Source organism: Canis lupus, chromosome 25 (assembly GCF_011100685.1).
Source record: "Canis lupus familiaris isolate Mischka breed German Shepherd chromosome 25, alternate assembly UU_Cfam_GSD_1.0, whole genome shotgun sequence".
Taxonomy (NCBI): Eukaryota; Metazoa; Chordata; class Mammalia; order Carnivora; family Canidae; genus Canis; species Canis lupus.
In genome coordinates, this window is record NC_049246.1 from 25,748,638 (window position 1) to 25,764,512 (window position 15,875).

Below are 15,875 nucleotides of genomic sequence, written 5' to 3' on the forward strand. Positions count from 1 at the left end.
TGAAATGCTTACTTTTCTTTGTCTTATCAGCTACATTTGGTATTGGAGGGGAGGGTAATATGAGAGGTCCCTGTACTTGGCCACAAGAATCTGCTGTACTTAGGCCAATCTCCATTGACATTTCAATTATTTTTGCCTCAGAACTCTTAATGTGAAACTAAGTATTGGGATGGGGTAAAATATAGAGTCTTACTATGCACAGCCCACTGGTCTACCTAAGCTAGATTCTTCATCTCTGAATTAATATTGTATATTAAGTCTCTGGTGGATTGCACACAATGGAAAGCAGCTTTAGAAAACCCAGAGTAAGCTTCTCCTCTTGTAGATTTTCTGAAATATCACTGTTCTTACTGAGTGACAGGTGCTTTTCAACAATGTTCTGAGAATTTTCTGGAGGACAAATGCACATACGTGATCACTGAACTCACAATCAATGCTCATGAATGCTCGCACAGAAATTCAGAGCTGAATTTCCAGGGATGACCTTCTAAGTATTCTTATATAATGGACTACATTTCATTGTGATGGCTTGTTTCTTAAATATTTTTACATTAAAAAATAATTGGAAATTCATTACAAATAATTTTTATGATAATGGTCTCAAGAAACCTGAAACGAGAAAATATAAAACATTTAAAAGATTGTCTTAAATCATGTGGACTGTAAATTATTTTCAGGTTCAATTCTTTTTAAAAAAAATTTATTTATTCATGAGAGACAGAGAGAGAGAGAGAGGCAAAGACACAAGCAGAGGGAGAAGCAGGCTCCATGCAGGGAGCCCGTTGTGGGACTCCATCCCAGGACTCCAGGATCACACCCTGGGCCAAAGGCAGACGCTCAATTGCTGAGCCACCCAGGCATCCCTTCAGGTTCAGTTCTGAGACTACTTCCCATGGTAGCTGCTCAACACAAATAAATTGACAGTTTATTCTATCCTCATTCAACAGTTTGAGATATATGTTCCCGTTATCTATTGCTGCATTGAAAATCACCCCAGAACTGAGTGGCTTAAAACAATTCTACAATATGTTCTGCTCACCAATCTGCAATTTGGGCAGGACTCAGTAAGGATTGTTTTTCTACAGTCCATGTGGTATGAGCTGCAGTGGACCAAAGGTTGAAGATAGAAATAGTAGAAATAGTTAAAGATTCAGCCACTCACATGCCGGGTAGTTGATTCACGTGCCTGTTGCTGACAGCTTCACCAGGCCTAGGACTAGAACACTTACACAAGACTTTCATGCATTTGCTTGACTTACTCAACATAATGGCTAGGTCTCGAAGTAAGGAACCCCAAAGACAAAGCGAGCCAGGAAGAAGGATCACCGTTTTTTATCACATAGCCTCTAATGCATACAGCATCACTTCTGTGGTAATCTATTCATTCAATGTGAATTAATAAGATTTGCATGGATTCAGGAGAATGAAGATGTGACATCACTCCTTTAAAGGGAGGAAGCTCAAAGAATTTGTGTGCAGATTTAAAGCCACTAAAATCCTCTGCCTGGCCACATGTTATTTATATTTCCTCCATATGCAGAATTCATTCATTCTTTTTTAAGATTCCCCAATATCTTGTCCATTTAGAATCAGATTTAGGCTCAAGTTCCAGGACTTAAATAAGGTAAATGTGTACCTCGAGTATTTTTTTTTTTAAGTATTGCGGCTAGACTGTAGTTATTCTTAATCTGATAACCTATGAACTAAAGAGAAGACTTCATTTCATTCGGCACAATAAGCACAGTGGTCCAAAATGGGAAAAAAAAAAAATTTTTTTTTTTTTTGAAAGAGAAGGCACATAACAATTGCTGGTCTGTAGTGATTCTGAAATCCACCAGGCACATATTGCCAGTTCTTTAAAGCTTAAAACGACTTTCTAGGAGTTGTTCAGCCTGGCTCTTTACTCTCTATTCTGGGGTCTGGGTTGGCCTTTCTGAGTCATTCTTACTTTTCCATAAAACATAGGCTGTATTTTCAGTACTGTAGATTTTCTAACCTGTGTCTGACCATGGAAATTTAGGGACCTAGTTGCCTCTTTAAACTGTGGACTCATTCTGTCCCTCTCAGTACAAGCTGGTATCTATTCCTTAAACAAAATTATGAGTTTTTTTAATAAGTCAATTTATAATCTGTTGCATTAAACAAAAGTAATACCTACTAATCTCTTGGGTTTATGGTATGACTGCCTTGAGACAGCAGCCCATGATTCCTACAAGCTCTAATATTTAATAGTATTCTATTCATTAGTAGTGAGCCAATAGGCCAGTTCTTTGGCCAGAGAAGGAGAAAAAGATTCCACTATAGGTAGTGGATCAAAGAATATGCAAACATATTTAATACCTCAGTGTCATATAAATTTAATTTTGATTTTAAATATTTTTGCAAACAATTCAGTTTGTAAGTACAGAATATTCTAAGTTAACGTGGATAAGGAGTAAATAAAATATTTTTTCTTTTAAGAGTTAGACCGAGTGAAATCATTTCTAGATTGTGTGCCCCAGTTTCTTTTCAACTTATTCACATTTTAAGACACTGGGTTTAAAAAAAAAAATAAGACACTGGGTTTAATGTACATGAAATAAGAAAATACATGTGAAAGAGATACATAAAGTATCTCTTTGATATTCTAGTATCATATTGATATTCTAGTATCAATACTAGAAAGTTTTACAGAATTAAAGTACAGAATTATCATCAATATCAAGAATAAACTTCCTTCCTTAATTGGTTGTAATTGCATAATGAATTGACATGCTATCCCATAAAAGAAAACTTACTTTTTCCTTAAAAATGAGAAATAATTATTTTTGCTTTTCGGAAATGTATATTTTTAAGGTCACTGTAATGAGAAGTTTTGCTTTTCCACAAACTTTCTTTTAGTCTTTCTGTTTGCCAAGTTTCCTAAAGTGCAAAATAAAAATGTTATGTAGCACACTCTGCATCTATATTGCAATCATTATATTAATTATACATGAGTTCTTGTAAAAAAAATTATAAAAATATGATATCTATATATAACTATAGTTTTCATTAATTCTATTTAATGTATTTAATGATGCAAATTTATTTTTAAAATAAGAAATTGGAATTAGTACATGACTTTCAAATTATAAACTCCAAATATAAACTATAGAAATGACTCAACCAAAAAAAGAAATGACTCAACCATTCATATTTCACAGAAATTACATAGTAACTGCCTTCATTTTCATGGACATTGTGGGAGAGCCTAAGTGGCTAAGTTGATTAAGTGACTGACTCTTGATTTTGGCTCAGGTCATTATGTCAAGGTCATGAGATCGAGCCCTGGGTCGGTCTCTGCAACCACTACCTCTACTTGAGATTCTCTCTCTCTCACTCTCCCTCTCCCTCTTCTCCCATGCTTTCTCTCTCTCTCAAATGATAGATGATAGATGATAGATAGATAGATGATAGATAGATAGATAGATAGATAGATAGATAGATAGATAGATGATAGATAAAATCTTACAAAAAAGAAAAGCACTGTATTTATGTAAATTTTAGCCATATATTTATCTTACACAGAGATGTAAAATATCTAGGCAATAAAAATAAGTCTATCTTCTTTCTGGTTTAACCAAAAAGCACAAAGATAAGTTAGTCAGTACTATGGCTGATAGTGAAGCCATCTTTTTTTTTTTTTTTTAATTTTTAAAGTTAATTGTTTAGCATGCTTAAGCAACTTTAGCTATTTTCCACCTTCCTTCAGATTCATTCTACTATTTCCAGTGATCCTTTGCCTTTGATCAATATTCAGGAACATGAAACCTTTCCAGCATTGCTTATTCAAGTGTGTTTCATGTTAATGATCTTGGTCTGCTTGAAAACCAATTACACATTTTTCCATTTAAGATCTGCTCTATAATGGATAATGTTTGCATTAAAGATGTGTCAGCAGTGGTTTGCTGCCAGTACAGGGCATACATAACTGAGATTACTTTAGGAAAAATGGCCCAAGCAAGATGTTATACAAGAAATTCTTGAAATAAATCAAGATAGTGAAATCATTTGTCATTATTTTCTTTATTTAATAAACCATGCTTACTTATGTTCTAATATCTCAAATGACAGATCACTCATGCTATCTCAAAAATGTAAGTTAATAAATATATACCCAATGTCTTTCTTAAGAAAAGCCAGGAAAGACTACGAAAAATACATTCAACAATAGTTTATTAAATGCTTAATATATGCAAGGGACTGTATTTTAAGACTTAAATTTTATTCTTTTCTTTATGCATAAAAGATAATATTTATAGACTTAGGTAAGTATATATACATATATATATTAATATACCTAGATGCTAATAATAGTTATCTCTATAGGAAAACAGCTGAAAATCAAGAGAAGAAAGATTATTTGTTTTTGCATACACTTGCCATTTTTACCACACTCTTATTTTGCTTTCTTATTTAAAAACTTGTTTTAAGGGATACCTGGGTGGCTCAGAGGTTGAGCATCTGCCTTTGGCTCAGGGCGTGATCCCAGGGTCCCAGAATCGAGTCCCCTATCAGGCTTCTTGCATGGAGCCTGCTTCTCCCCCTGCCTATGTCTCTGCCTCTCTCTCTCTCTCTCTTTGTGTCTCTCATGAATAAATAAATAAAATCTTTAAAAAAATAAATAAATAAAAACTTGTTTTAAAAATAAAAAATATTCAAACCCAAATCATTTGACATATGTTGAGTTAGCTTATCAGGAGCAATGTAATGCTATCATCATTAAGAAATAGCTAAATGATTTTAGGGAATTAGTGTCTAGAATCATTAAAGCACAGAAGTAGTAACTCTAAACAAACTACGCAGGCCAAAGTATTTAACGCATAAGAGATCTTAATCTATAGGACATTCAAAAATCTTTTATGTTCTGGGAAAAGTGTTGCATTAGTAAAATTTACTGGACAGAAGTACATCTTTGAAATGTGAATTTTAAAAAAATTGAGTCACCACAAAATCTTTAAAGTATCCATATTGAGTTTATGGCATTTCTCCAATGGTCTCTTTTTTATATTAATCTTTTAGGTATCACCCAAAACTTAAACTGAGAAAAATTATAATCCATATGTGCATAATATCTCTTCCATAAGTAGTACTTGTTCCTAAAATTTGGAATGAAGTGAAATGTTAATACAGAATATTTTGTTATGTTAAAATTTTCAGAATCTATCTGCATAAAAACAGATTATATGTTTGTATTTATTTCCAATTATTGTATCAGGATGGTTCACAAATATATTAAGTAATGGTATTTTTTTTAAGTAATGGTATTTCAATTGAAATTAAAATAATAAGTTCTGATATTCTAAAACCTTAAGCAATTTCTGTGAAGTGTCCTACTTTAGATGGGTGCTATCACTCACATTTATTCTATTAAGAAGTTCTATACAAATCCGTCTTGTTTATCAACTGCATTAATTTAAAATAAAAAGATTGGTAAATTAAAATAACATTTTAAGTACATATCTTTAAAAAAATAGACATTAGGCAAACTACTACTTCGTCAAAATATTTACAATTCTTTTGGTTGACCAACCATTAACATTTAGTGAATTCTTGCTCTGAACCAGGCTTTCTGAGAAGTGCTTTATACAGATTATCTCACTGAGTCCTCTTGACAAACAATGCATTTTATAAGCAAGATATACAAGATTTAGGGAACCTAAACAATTTCTCTAGGTATCACAGTTCTTAAACATTAGAACCAGGGTCTTTATTCCTGGAGTATGCCTTTACGTTCTAAGTTCTTAAAATCTAGCTATACTTCTAATTTTGAAAATGTGCATTTAGGTTTTCTTGTTTTTATTTTTGTTTTACTTTTCTGTAACATACTGAACATTTGTATGATTGATTTGAGTTGATAAAAATGATCTCCTTATTGAGGTATGCTGAATCTGGGTTAAGATAAGTGGTAAAAGGCAAATATCACCACATATCTGTATGTATTGGTTTAAAGAGCTGAGATTATAATTCATTAGCATAGGCATTTTTGCTCAAATAGATTTTCTCTTTGCTTGGAGAAGCTAAAGAAAGCACTGAGAAACCTTTATAATGCTTGGTACATATATAAAATGTTTAGGATTTCCCCTGAGGATACTATGTTATGTCAGAATAATTCCCTGTGTCCCCAATTTAACAAACGAATTTAAAACCTATGCCATTACTCTTTTCATCTTAGTTTCCTATTTTTACTCTAACTTCTCTATTCATCATATTCTTTTTTTTTTAAAGATTTTATTTATTTATTCATGAGAATACACAGAGAGGAAAGAGAGAGAGAGGCAGAGACACAGGCAGAGGGAGAAGCAGGCTCCAAACAGGGAGCCTGATGTGGGACTCAATCCCCGGTCTCCAGGATCACGCCCTGGGTTGTAGGCGGCGCTATACTGCTGAGCCACCGGGGATGCCCTAGTCATCATATTCTTAGTTAAAATAAGCATAAGGCAGATAAGCATAAAGTATAAGATTCTCTACATATTTATAAATAATTTGGTTTTTCTTCAAATTTCTAATCACATATTTCAAAGATACAACGTCTATTTTTATTTTATTGTAGCTTAATCCTAAATTCTTTTCTCTAATGCACTGCTTCCTCACAATATCATGAAATATTTCTATAGAATAGTTCATCTGTTATATGAGAACAAAGTTGAAAAATTGGAGCACATTTCAAGCACATGCCTCAGTCTATATGCATAACAAAAAAAAAAGCTTAAGTTCTACAGCGGGGCAATTAAGAGTAAACATTATTATACTATTTTCAAGCAAACGGCTGGACTTTAATTTTAGAATAAGTTAATCTTATTGACCTAACACAATAAAATATGGTTTAAAAATTTATCAACATATTTTTAAATAACTTTCACAGAAGTACCTTGAACTTTTGTGTATTTTTATAATTATGTATATGAATGTTATATCTTTAAAACTTGTGACATTGTCCTGATTGCAAACTTGGAAAGCCTGGAAAAGACTGGATAGTGGATTAATTTTAAAACTAAAAACAACATGGAGGATTGTTATATGTTGGAAAAACATTCTATATTTGGTGTGTAAACATTAGGACATAAAGTCATACTCTCAGGAAATATCCATCAAGATGGAAGGATACTCCACTTTATGACTTTATAAAGTTATGTTTTAAGCACTAGAAATTTCTGAGAATAAATCTGATTCAACAAACATATCTGAGTCCTACTTCAGCACGCGAGCCCTATGCCCACACCTGATCTCAAATAATTCAACACTGAAATCCCAAGTTCTACATATGTGCTACATTGGCAGGAAGTAAAGCTCTCACAAACTGGTTACATGTCTCAACTTCAAGAATTGTTGTTGAAATGTGATATTTAAATGGTCAGTTGACTAGCAGGGAGAGACTTGTATCAAGAACATAGAGAAGAAATAGAAAATGAGATTATTCAAGTTCTATAGATGATAGTAATTTATAAGTTCAGTGACCACATGTAAAAAAAATTCTGTTTTAAAGCAAAGTTATCACTCTTTGTTTTTATCCTTAGTACTCTACCTATTGCTTCATATATTAATTACATACAAGACCGAAATGACCTTCCCAATTTGGTAAATAATGTTAACTCTAAAATTAGACTAGATCAAATTGTTTACATCCTTTGCACTTAGGCAATTCAACAAAGATGCAAAGGAGAAATACATGTGAATGAACTTCCTTCTGGCAGAAAGTAAAAACTTGAGGTCATTGTCCACTTGTATCAACTGATCCTGTAGTTCAAGGACTATTTTATGAATTTTATTTTTTTTAAAGATTTTATTTATTCGTGAGAGACAGAGAGAGAGAAGCAGAGACACAGGCAGAGGGAGAAGCAGGCTCCATACAGAGGAGCCCAATACAGGACTTGATCCCAGATCCTAGGATGATGCCCTGAGCCAAAGGCAGGTGCTCAACCATTGAGCCACCCCGGTGTCCCTATTCTATGAATTTTAAACAGATAGAAAAACAACTCCATTATTATTTTCCAAGGTAAATTTTTCATTTTTCATTTAAATGATGTATAATTCTTTTGTTTCAGTTTGTATTTTTTCAAATGTTTAAACCCCTGCAATTTTTCTAGGACATTATAGAAATTTTTGATATTCATCTTTGTAGTTTAAATCATTTTCTATAAGCAAATGACTTGTTTATATAATATAAAGAATTATAAATTATAGATGCTAGAAAAGAGACTATAAGTATAGCTGAATTGATATATGATTTTAAAAGAATTGTCCATTACAAATATATTTGCATAACATAAAAAAATAATTTATTGCACGAGACGCCTGGGTGGTTCAGCGGTTGAGCGTTTGTCCTTGGCTCAGGGAGTGATCCCAGGGTTCTTAGATCGAGTCCCACATTGGGCTCCCTATGAGAAGCCTGCTTGTCCCTCTGCCTATGTCTCTGCCTCTTTCTGTCTCTCATGAAAAAATAAATAAAATGTCTTAAAAAATAACTTATTGCATATAATTAATAAGAACCATATAGTCAAAATTTTCTATGCATAAAAGCAATGATCCCATTCCTTGACTACTTAAAAATTTTAAATACAACAAATCAACTTAAAAAGGCAAAAATTAAGCAGAAACTTGAAAAGATAAAGGAAAATTATGTTTAACTCATAAAAAGCCCATAAAAATTGATAAAGCACAAAGGTCCAAAGGAGTAACTACTTTCCTTTCATATTTGTAAATTTGTGCCTTGTTTTATACCTATATACATACTATTTCTTCTCCTGGGTCCTCCTTGAGAATGTATATCAAATCAAAACTATTTAAATACTCTCTTTAAAATACAAGAACCTCAATATTAGAGCTATATTGAGTATAAATAATTTACATGAATGCCACTCAAAATGAAAAGACTCTAACAGAAGCCACTTTGCCATAAAATCGAATTTTAAGCCACTACTGAAACAAGATAATATACTTTTAAAGTAACTATGATGGCAAGGTATAGATAGGAATGACTAGTCTTTGTTTTTGTCATTTATTAGATTTGTTGAATACTTTCAGTCTCTTCCAGCCTAGCAGAGAATATATTTAATTATCTGACAGCAGTTTTATAAAAAGAATATGGCAGATTTTTTTGTTTCCTCTAAATCTTTAGCTATTTCTGGACAAATGAGAGCATAGTGTTTTTTATAGACTTATAGAATATGAGCTAAATGCAATGCATAGTTTAGACAAAGCCAAAAATTATTATTTTATTTCACTGTCCCTACTAATTCCTACAAAGATAATGCCATCATTTCACTAAAAGCCACAGATAATAAAGATTTACAAAGTTATAATGCTAATATCTTAATAGGAGAACACTGTTGAATATTAGCATTCCACAAGGGGAGGTTTGAAAGGATTAGAAAAAGAGACATAATTGATTTAGGAATAGCAATTTTATAAAAGCAGGCTCCAGAAAAAATTTTCTACTAGCGGTGTTATAATATATTGTTAAAATTATAACTGTGAATCTTTTGAATGCTTATATGAGGTTATATTAATTTTAGGGTGTCATAATGAATGTTGAAGAAATGAAAACCAAGTTTAATTAATAACTAGAATATGCTTCCTTCATTTTATGTGAAACTAATAACTAAAACTTTTTTCAAAATTCTCCTACGCTCACAATTTAAAGTGTATATATGTATATCACATTTATATTTTATGTATGTAATGCAAGTGCTCAGTTGCCAAAAAGAGTGAGCATCCTCTATTAATTTTTAAGTGAAGAATTTTAGATACTTCTCAGAATCTTTGTAAAGACAGGAGAAACAAAGCTGATGTTAAGTTTCCAAGAATGGCACCCAAAACCAGGGCTGGATATATAATTGTCAGGTTCCAATGTAAAATGAATATGTAGGGCCCCTTGCTCAAAAGGTACTGAAAAAAGTAGCACAAAAGATACTGAAATATAAAGCCTTTTCCATTCTTCTGCTGTTTTTCTCAACTTCTCATTTTTTTTTGATACGTAATGTCACTCTAAGAAATTTTTTTAAGATTTTACTTATTCATGAGAGACACATACAAAGAGAGGCAGAGACATAGGCAGAAGGAGAAGCAGACTCCCTGCAAGGATCCCCATGTGGGACTTGATCCCAGGACCCTGGGATCATGACCTGAGCCGAAGGCAGATGCTCAACCACTGAGCCACCCAGGTGCCCCTCTAAATAAGAATTTAAATACAAAATATTAGCCTAAATTTTTAACATACTTTTTTTAAGCAGTTTTTAATTCCCAACAAAATTGAGGAAACGATAGATTTCCCATGTATCCCCTGCTCCCTACAATGCATAGACTCCATAATTGATATTACCTACCAGAGTGGTACATTTGTTAAAACTGATGAACTTACATTGACACATTATCATCTCAAATCCAGAATTTACATTAGGTTTATTGTTGGTGTTGTACATTTTTGAAGGTTTGAACAAATGTATAATGACATGCTGCCACTATTGTAGTATCACACAGAATAGTTTCACTGCCTTAAAAATAGGTCCACCTATTTATCCTTCCCTTCCCCAAACTCTGAAAATCACTAAATTTTTGTGTTGCATAGTTTTACCTTTTCCTGAATGTCTTGTAGTGCAACTATACACTATGTAGCCTTTTAAGATTGACTTATTTAATTTAGCAATATGCATTTAAGTTTCCTCCATGTCTTTTCATTTGATAGGTTATTTCTTTTCATTGCAGAGTAATACTATACATTCTGGATGTACCACCATTTGTTTATTCATTCACCTACTGAAGGACATCTTGGTCACTTCTAAGCTTTGGCCATGATGAATAAAGCTGCCATACACATTTGGGTGCAGATTTTTGTGTAAACATAAGTTTTCAGCTTCTTTGGGTACATACCAAATAGTGTGATCACTGGATCATGTGATCAGAGTATGTATAGTTTCATAAGAAACCATGAAACTGTTTTTCAAAGTGGCCATGCCATTTTGCATTTCCATCAGCAATGAATCAGAGTTCTTGTTGCTCCACATTTTCACCAGCATTTGGTCTTGTTTGTGCTCCAGAACTTGACAATTCTAATATGTTCACAGTGGTATTTCTCTGATGACTTATGATATGGAGCATCTTATTATACGCTTATTGGCCATCTGTGTATCCTCTTTAGTGAGACATCTGTTAAGGTTTTTAGCTCATGTGTCAAATGGCTTATTTGTAAGTTGTTATTATTGAGTCGTAAGAATTCTTTATATATTTTGGATAGTAGCTCTTCAAGAAAGAAGTCTTTTGCTAATATTCTCTCCCAGTCTGTGGGCTTCTCTTTTTATTCTTTTAACATGATCTTTCACAGAGAAGAGGTCTTTAATTTTAAAAAATCCACTTTATTGATTTTTGCTTTCATGGATAGTGACTTTGGTATCCAAAAGGTCATCACCAAACATAAATCATCTAGGTTATCTCCTATGTTATCCTCTAGGAGGGTTTTTTTTTTTTTTTTTAACTTCCATTTTACATTTAGCTCTATGATTTTGGATTATTTGGGGGGAGGATATAAGGTCTGTGTTTAGATTCTCTTTCTTTCTTTCTTTCTTTCTTTCTTTCTTTCTTCTTTCTTTCTTTTTTTAACCATTCATCTATTAACGGACACTTGGGCTTTTCCCATAGTTTTCTTTTATAAATAATGCTGCAATAAACATAAAGGTGCAATATCACTTCAAATTAGTATTTTCATATTTTTTTGGTAAATATCAAGTAGTGTGATTCCTGGTCATAGGATAGTTCTTTCTTTCTTTCTTTCTTTCTTTCTTTCTTTCTTTCTTTCTTTCTTTCTTCTTTCTTCTTTCTTTCTTTTTTTTCTTTCTTTCTTTCTTTCTTTCTTTCTTTTTTCTTCTTCTTTCTTTCTTTCTTTCTTTCTTCTTCTTTCTTTCTTCTTTCCTTGCTTTCTTTCTTCTTTTTTCTTTTCTTCTTCTCTTTCTTTCTTTCTTTCTTTTCTTTCTTTCTTTCTTCTTTCTTTCTTTCTTTCTTTCTTTTTTAAGATCTATTTATTTGAGAGAGGGAGAGCATGGGGGAGGGGCAGAGGAAGAGAATCATTCAAGCAGACTTGCCACTGAACACACCTGGGGCTTAAGCCCACAACCCACGATATTATGACTTGAGCTGAAACCAGAGCCAGGCACCCAAGCACCCAAGGGTAGTTCTATTTTTAATTTTGAGAAACCTCCATACCGTTTTTCACAGTGGCTGCATCAGTTTGCATTCCCACCAGCAATGCACAAGAGTTTCTTTTTCTCCACCACCTCATTGACACTTGTTTCTTGAGTTTTGATTATAGACATTCTGACAGGTGTGAGGTGATATTTCATTGTGGTTTTGATTTGCATTTCCCTGATGATGAGTGATGTTTAGCATCTTTTCATGTGTCTGTTGGCCATCTCTATGTCTTCTTTGGAGAAATATCAGTCCATGTCTTCTGCCCATTCTTAATTGGATATTTTGAGTAATATGTTATTTATATATTTTGGATAGTAACCCTTCTTCAGATATATCATTTGCAAAATCTTCTATTCAATTTTTCTGTTATTGATTTCTAGTTTAATTCATTTATGATCTGAGAGGAGAAATTATAGAGTTTCTATTCTTTTAAATTTGTTAGGGCATATTTTATGGCCCAGAATCTGATCTATTTCAGTGAATGTTCCACATGAGCATGAGAAGAATGCATAGTCTGATAATATGCAAAATAGTCTACATGTCCATTATATCCAGTCAATTCATGACATTTTTTTAGTTCAACCATGTCCTTACTGATTTTCTGCCTACTGTTTGCCTATTTTGATCAAGGAATGTTGATGTCGCCAACTATAACAGTGGATTCACCTATTTCTCCTTGCAATGCAATAGATTTTGGCTCACATATTTTGCTGCTCTGTTATTAGGCATATACACATTAAGGATTGTGATGTCTTCTTAGAGAATGGGCTGTCTTATCATTAGGTCATGTCTCTCAAGTTTTAACACTTATCTTTATAGTATGCCATGCCAGTTTTAAATGCAAGTGTAAAAGTACTTAGCATCCAGAATTAACAAAATTTCACAGCCCCTACATGTATATGCTTTTTTCTTACCAGAACAGTGAAAATCATTGACCAAACAAACTCAGTTGTTATTTCGCTTTTTGACAAAAACACATACTAGTATTCTCTACTTTTGACTTAACTTATGAGTAAGAGAAAGAATTAAGGTATAAGGAACTATGGGTTCCTTTTCCTTCTATGTTCACTTTAGGTTTAAATAATTGTCTGGTGCCCCAAAAGTAACACAAGTAAGAAATGACATGGTAGGCTTTCTTGATTACTTATTTCTTAAAATGTCATTGTCATAGTTTCATATTTGGAAGTTCCTGTTCAAATTAAAAGTGTGGGGATCCCTGGGTGGCGCAGCGGTTTAGCGCCTGCCTTTGGCCCAGGGCGCGATCCTGGAGACCCGGGATCGAATCCCACATCAGGCTCCCGGTGCATGGAGCCTGCTTCTCCCTCTGCCTATGTCTCTGCCTCTCTCTCTCTCTCTCTCTCTCTCTCTGACTATCATAAATAAATAAAAATTTAAAAAAATTTTAAAAGTGTGGCCTTTGAGTGGCATCACCAATCTTATTTATTCTGTCATAAGACTTAACATCCTTGCCTTGTACTCATTCTGAGTCCTTTTGGAACTCTCAATCACCGGTTCATTAGACTGTGTGCTAATGTGGGCATTGCAAACATTCTATGTGAATGCAAAAACAAGGAACAATGACAGCAAAGCATATTACACATTTCTCTTCTGCTCATGTGCATGTTCTATTGTCATCACACTTTGCTTTCAAAACACCTATTCAAAGATAAAATTATTTAAAAATTCCAGATGGTGACAGCAGGTCATCAAATCAGATGTGAGGTCCTTATGTTACTGCATAAGTCTCATGCCAATGAAATTAGCATACACAAGGAGTAGAACTGACCTGATGAAGAAGTCGCAGCTCATGGCATCACCCAATATTAATGTTCAGGATTAAAATTTACTCCAATGATATTGAATATGATGATGGTTACTCAAGGACATTTCAGTATCATAAAGTTGACCACTCAACCACCACTGACCATCAAAAACCAAATGTAATTTCTGTCACCAAGGCCTTTAGAATAGGTTTGTGTTATTTTCTTTTTTCCTGGATCAAAGCCCTACGTTTGTAAACTTTTAATACAACCTTTATCCCTTAGTTCCATATTAGTTGCAAAGGAGACTATGAGCCATATGCTAAGTGAAATATGTCAGTCAGAGAAAGACAAATACCATATGATTTCACGCATGTGGAATTTAAGAAACAAAACAGGTGAACATAGGGGGAGGGGGAAAAAGAGAGACGTAAGCAAATGGTAAGAGATTTTTAACTATAGAGAATAAACAGAGTTGAGAAGGGTTGGGGGGTGGGTTAAGTGGGTGACGGGTATTAAGGAGGGCATTTGTGATGAACACTGGGTGTTATATGTAAGTGATGAATCACTAAATTCTATACCTGAAACCAATTTCATCATACATGATAACTAGGATTTAAGTAAAAACTTGAAATTTTTAAAAAATGATCAAAATTATTTGAGAAAACATCGCTAATGATATGATAATTTCCCCCAAAAACAAAGTTTAAATTAACATTTGTGTTGTTTCTAATTTTTTTGTTGTTTTTGAAGAAATAAAAGTCAGACCATCATTTACAGACCACATGAATTTTTACATAGAAAATCGCAAAGAATCTACAAAACTAGAACTAATAGTGGAATTTAGCTATTTCTCATGATGCACGTTCTGCTGGTTTATTAATGGGCAACTGATTGTCTTACTTTGTAGCAATCAATAGTCCACTCATGACAAATAGTTACAAAGTGAAAAAAATCATTTTCAACAAACAATATGTCCATCAACAGAAGAGATAAATTGTGGTATAGTCACAAAACTTGGTCTACTATGTATAAAATTGCTATGAACATTCACATGCAAATTTTTTTAGATGTAAGTTTCCCTCTCTTAATTAAATACATAAAGGTTGCATTGTTGAGTCGTACACTGAGTAAATAATTAACATGATAAGAAATTGTTGAACTATTTTTCCACAATGACCATATCATTTTGAATTGCTATTAAGCTATGTGTGAGTTGGTAGCTCCACATCTTTGTAACAATTAATATTGCCATTCCTTTTAATGTTAGCCATTTTTGGTGATGCAATACTGGTACTATATTCTCATTTTAAATTAACATTTATACAGGACTAATCACATTGTACATATTTGTTATTCAAATTAAGTAGCCTGGTTCCAGGGCAAAATGCTAAATATGATTTTGGAGGCCCAATCAATGGCAATTACATGGCTTAGTAAACCTCGTGCCCTTCTTACACAAGACTTTGTGGGTAGACAATGTATTATAGTTTTCTAGAAGAAGATGAAATCAAGAACCCCTGGCTAGTTGTGCTCTTAGAAATAGCTATATTGCTAGCCCAGGTGCCTCCTTTTGGTTGAAACCTCCCAGTGGGGTTAGCTTAGGTACTTTTCTCCAAGCTGACACAATATTTTTCCACTCTTCACACTCCCCATTTCAGAATCTTTTGCTCCAGCCCCTTGGAAATGAGATGATTCCCTGCCATCTGCACTGTGTCATTTCACCCTTGCTTGGTACCATTCTTTGGGAAAAAATAGAACATCCAAGACATATCTTTTTTCTTTTATCTTTTGTTGGCATTGTCACAGTGAATAAATAAAGGCTTGATTATTACTAAAAGTAATAAACTAAAAGTTTAGCTTGTTGCCCTAATTTACCACCCAACACCTGGCAAGTGGACATATATATTATTTTGT

At 33.3% G+C, this 15,875-nt stretch overlaps 1 protein-coding gene across 12 annotated transcripts in view; it reads left to right on the forward strand.

Annotated features, from left to right (window-relative positions):
- LOC486076 (disintegrin and metalloproteinase domain-containing protein 20) overlaps positions 1-15,875 on the forward strand; it is a 160,795-nt gene that overhangs the window by 52,699 nt on the left and 92,221 nt on the right. Inside the window, exon 4 of one of the 12 annotated variants that reach the window (XM_038573642.1) lies at positions 362-509. The exons of the other annotated variants lie outside the window; for them this stretch is intronic. The gene's annotated coding sequence lies outside the window, so the exon portion shown is untranslated. Of the gene's footprint in view, positions 1-361; positions 510-15,875 lie in introns of those variants that run through there. 12 annotated transcript variants of the gene reach the window in all.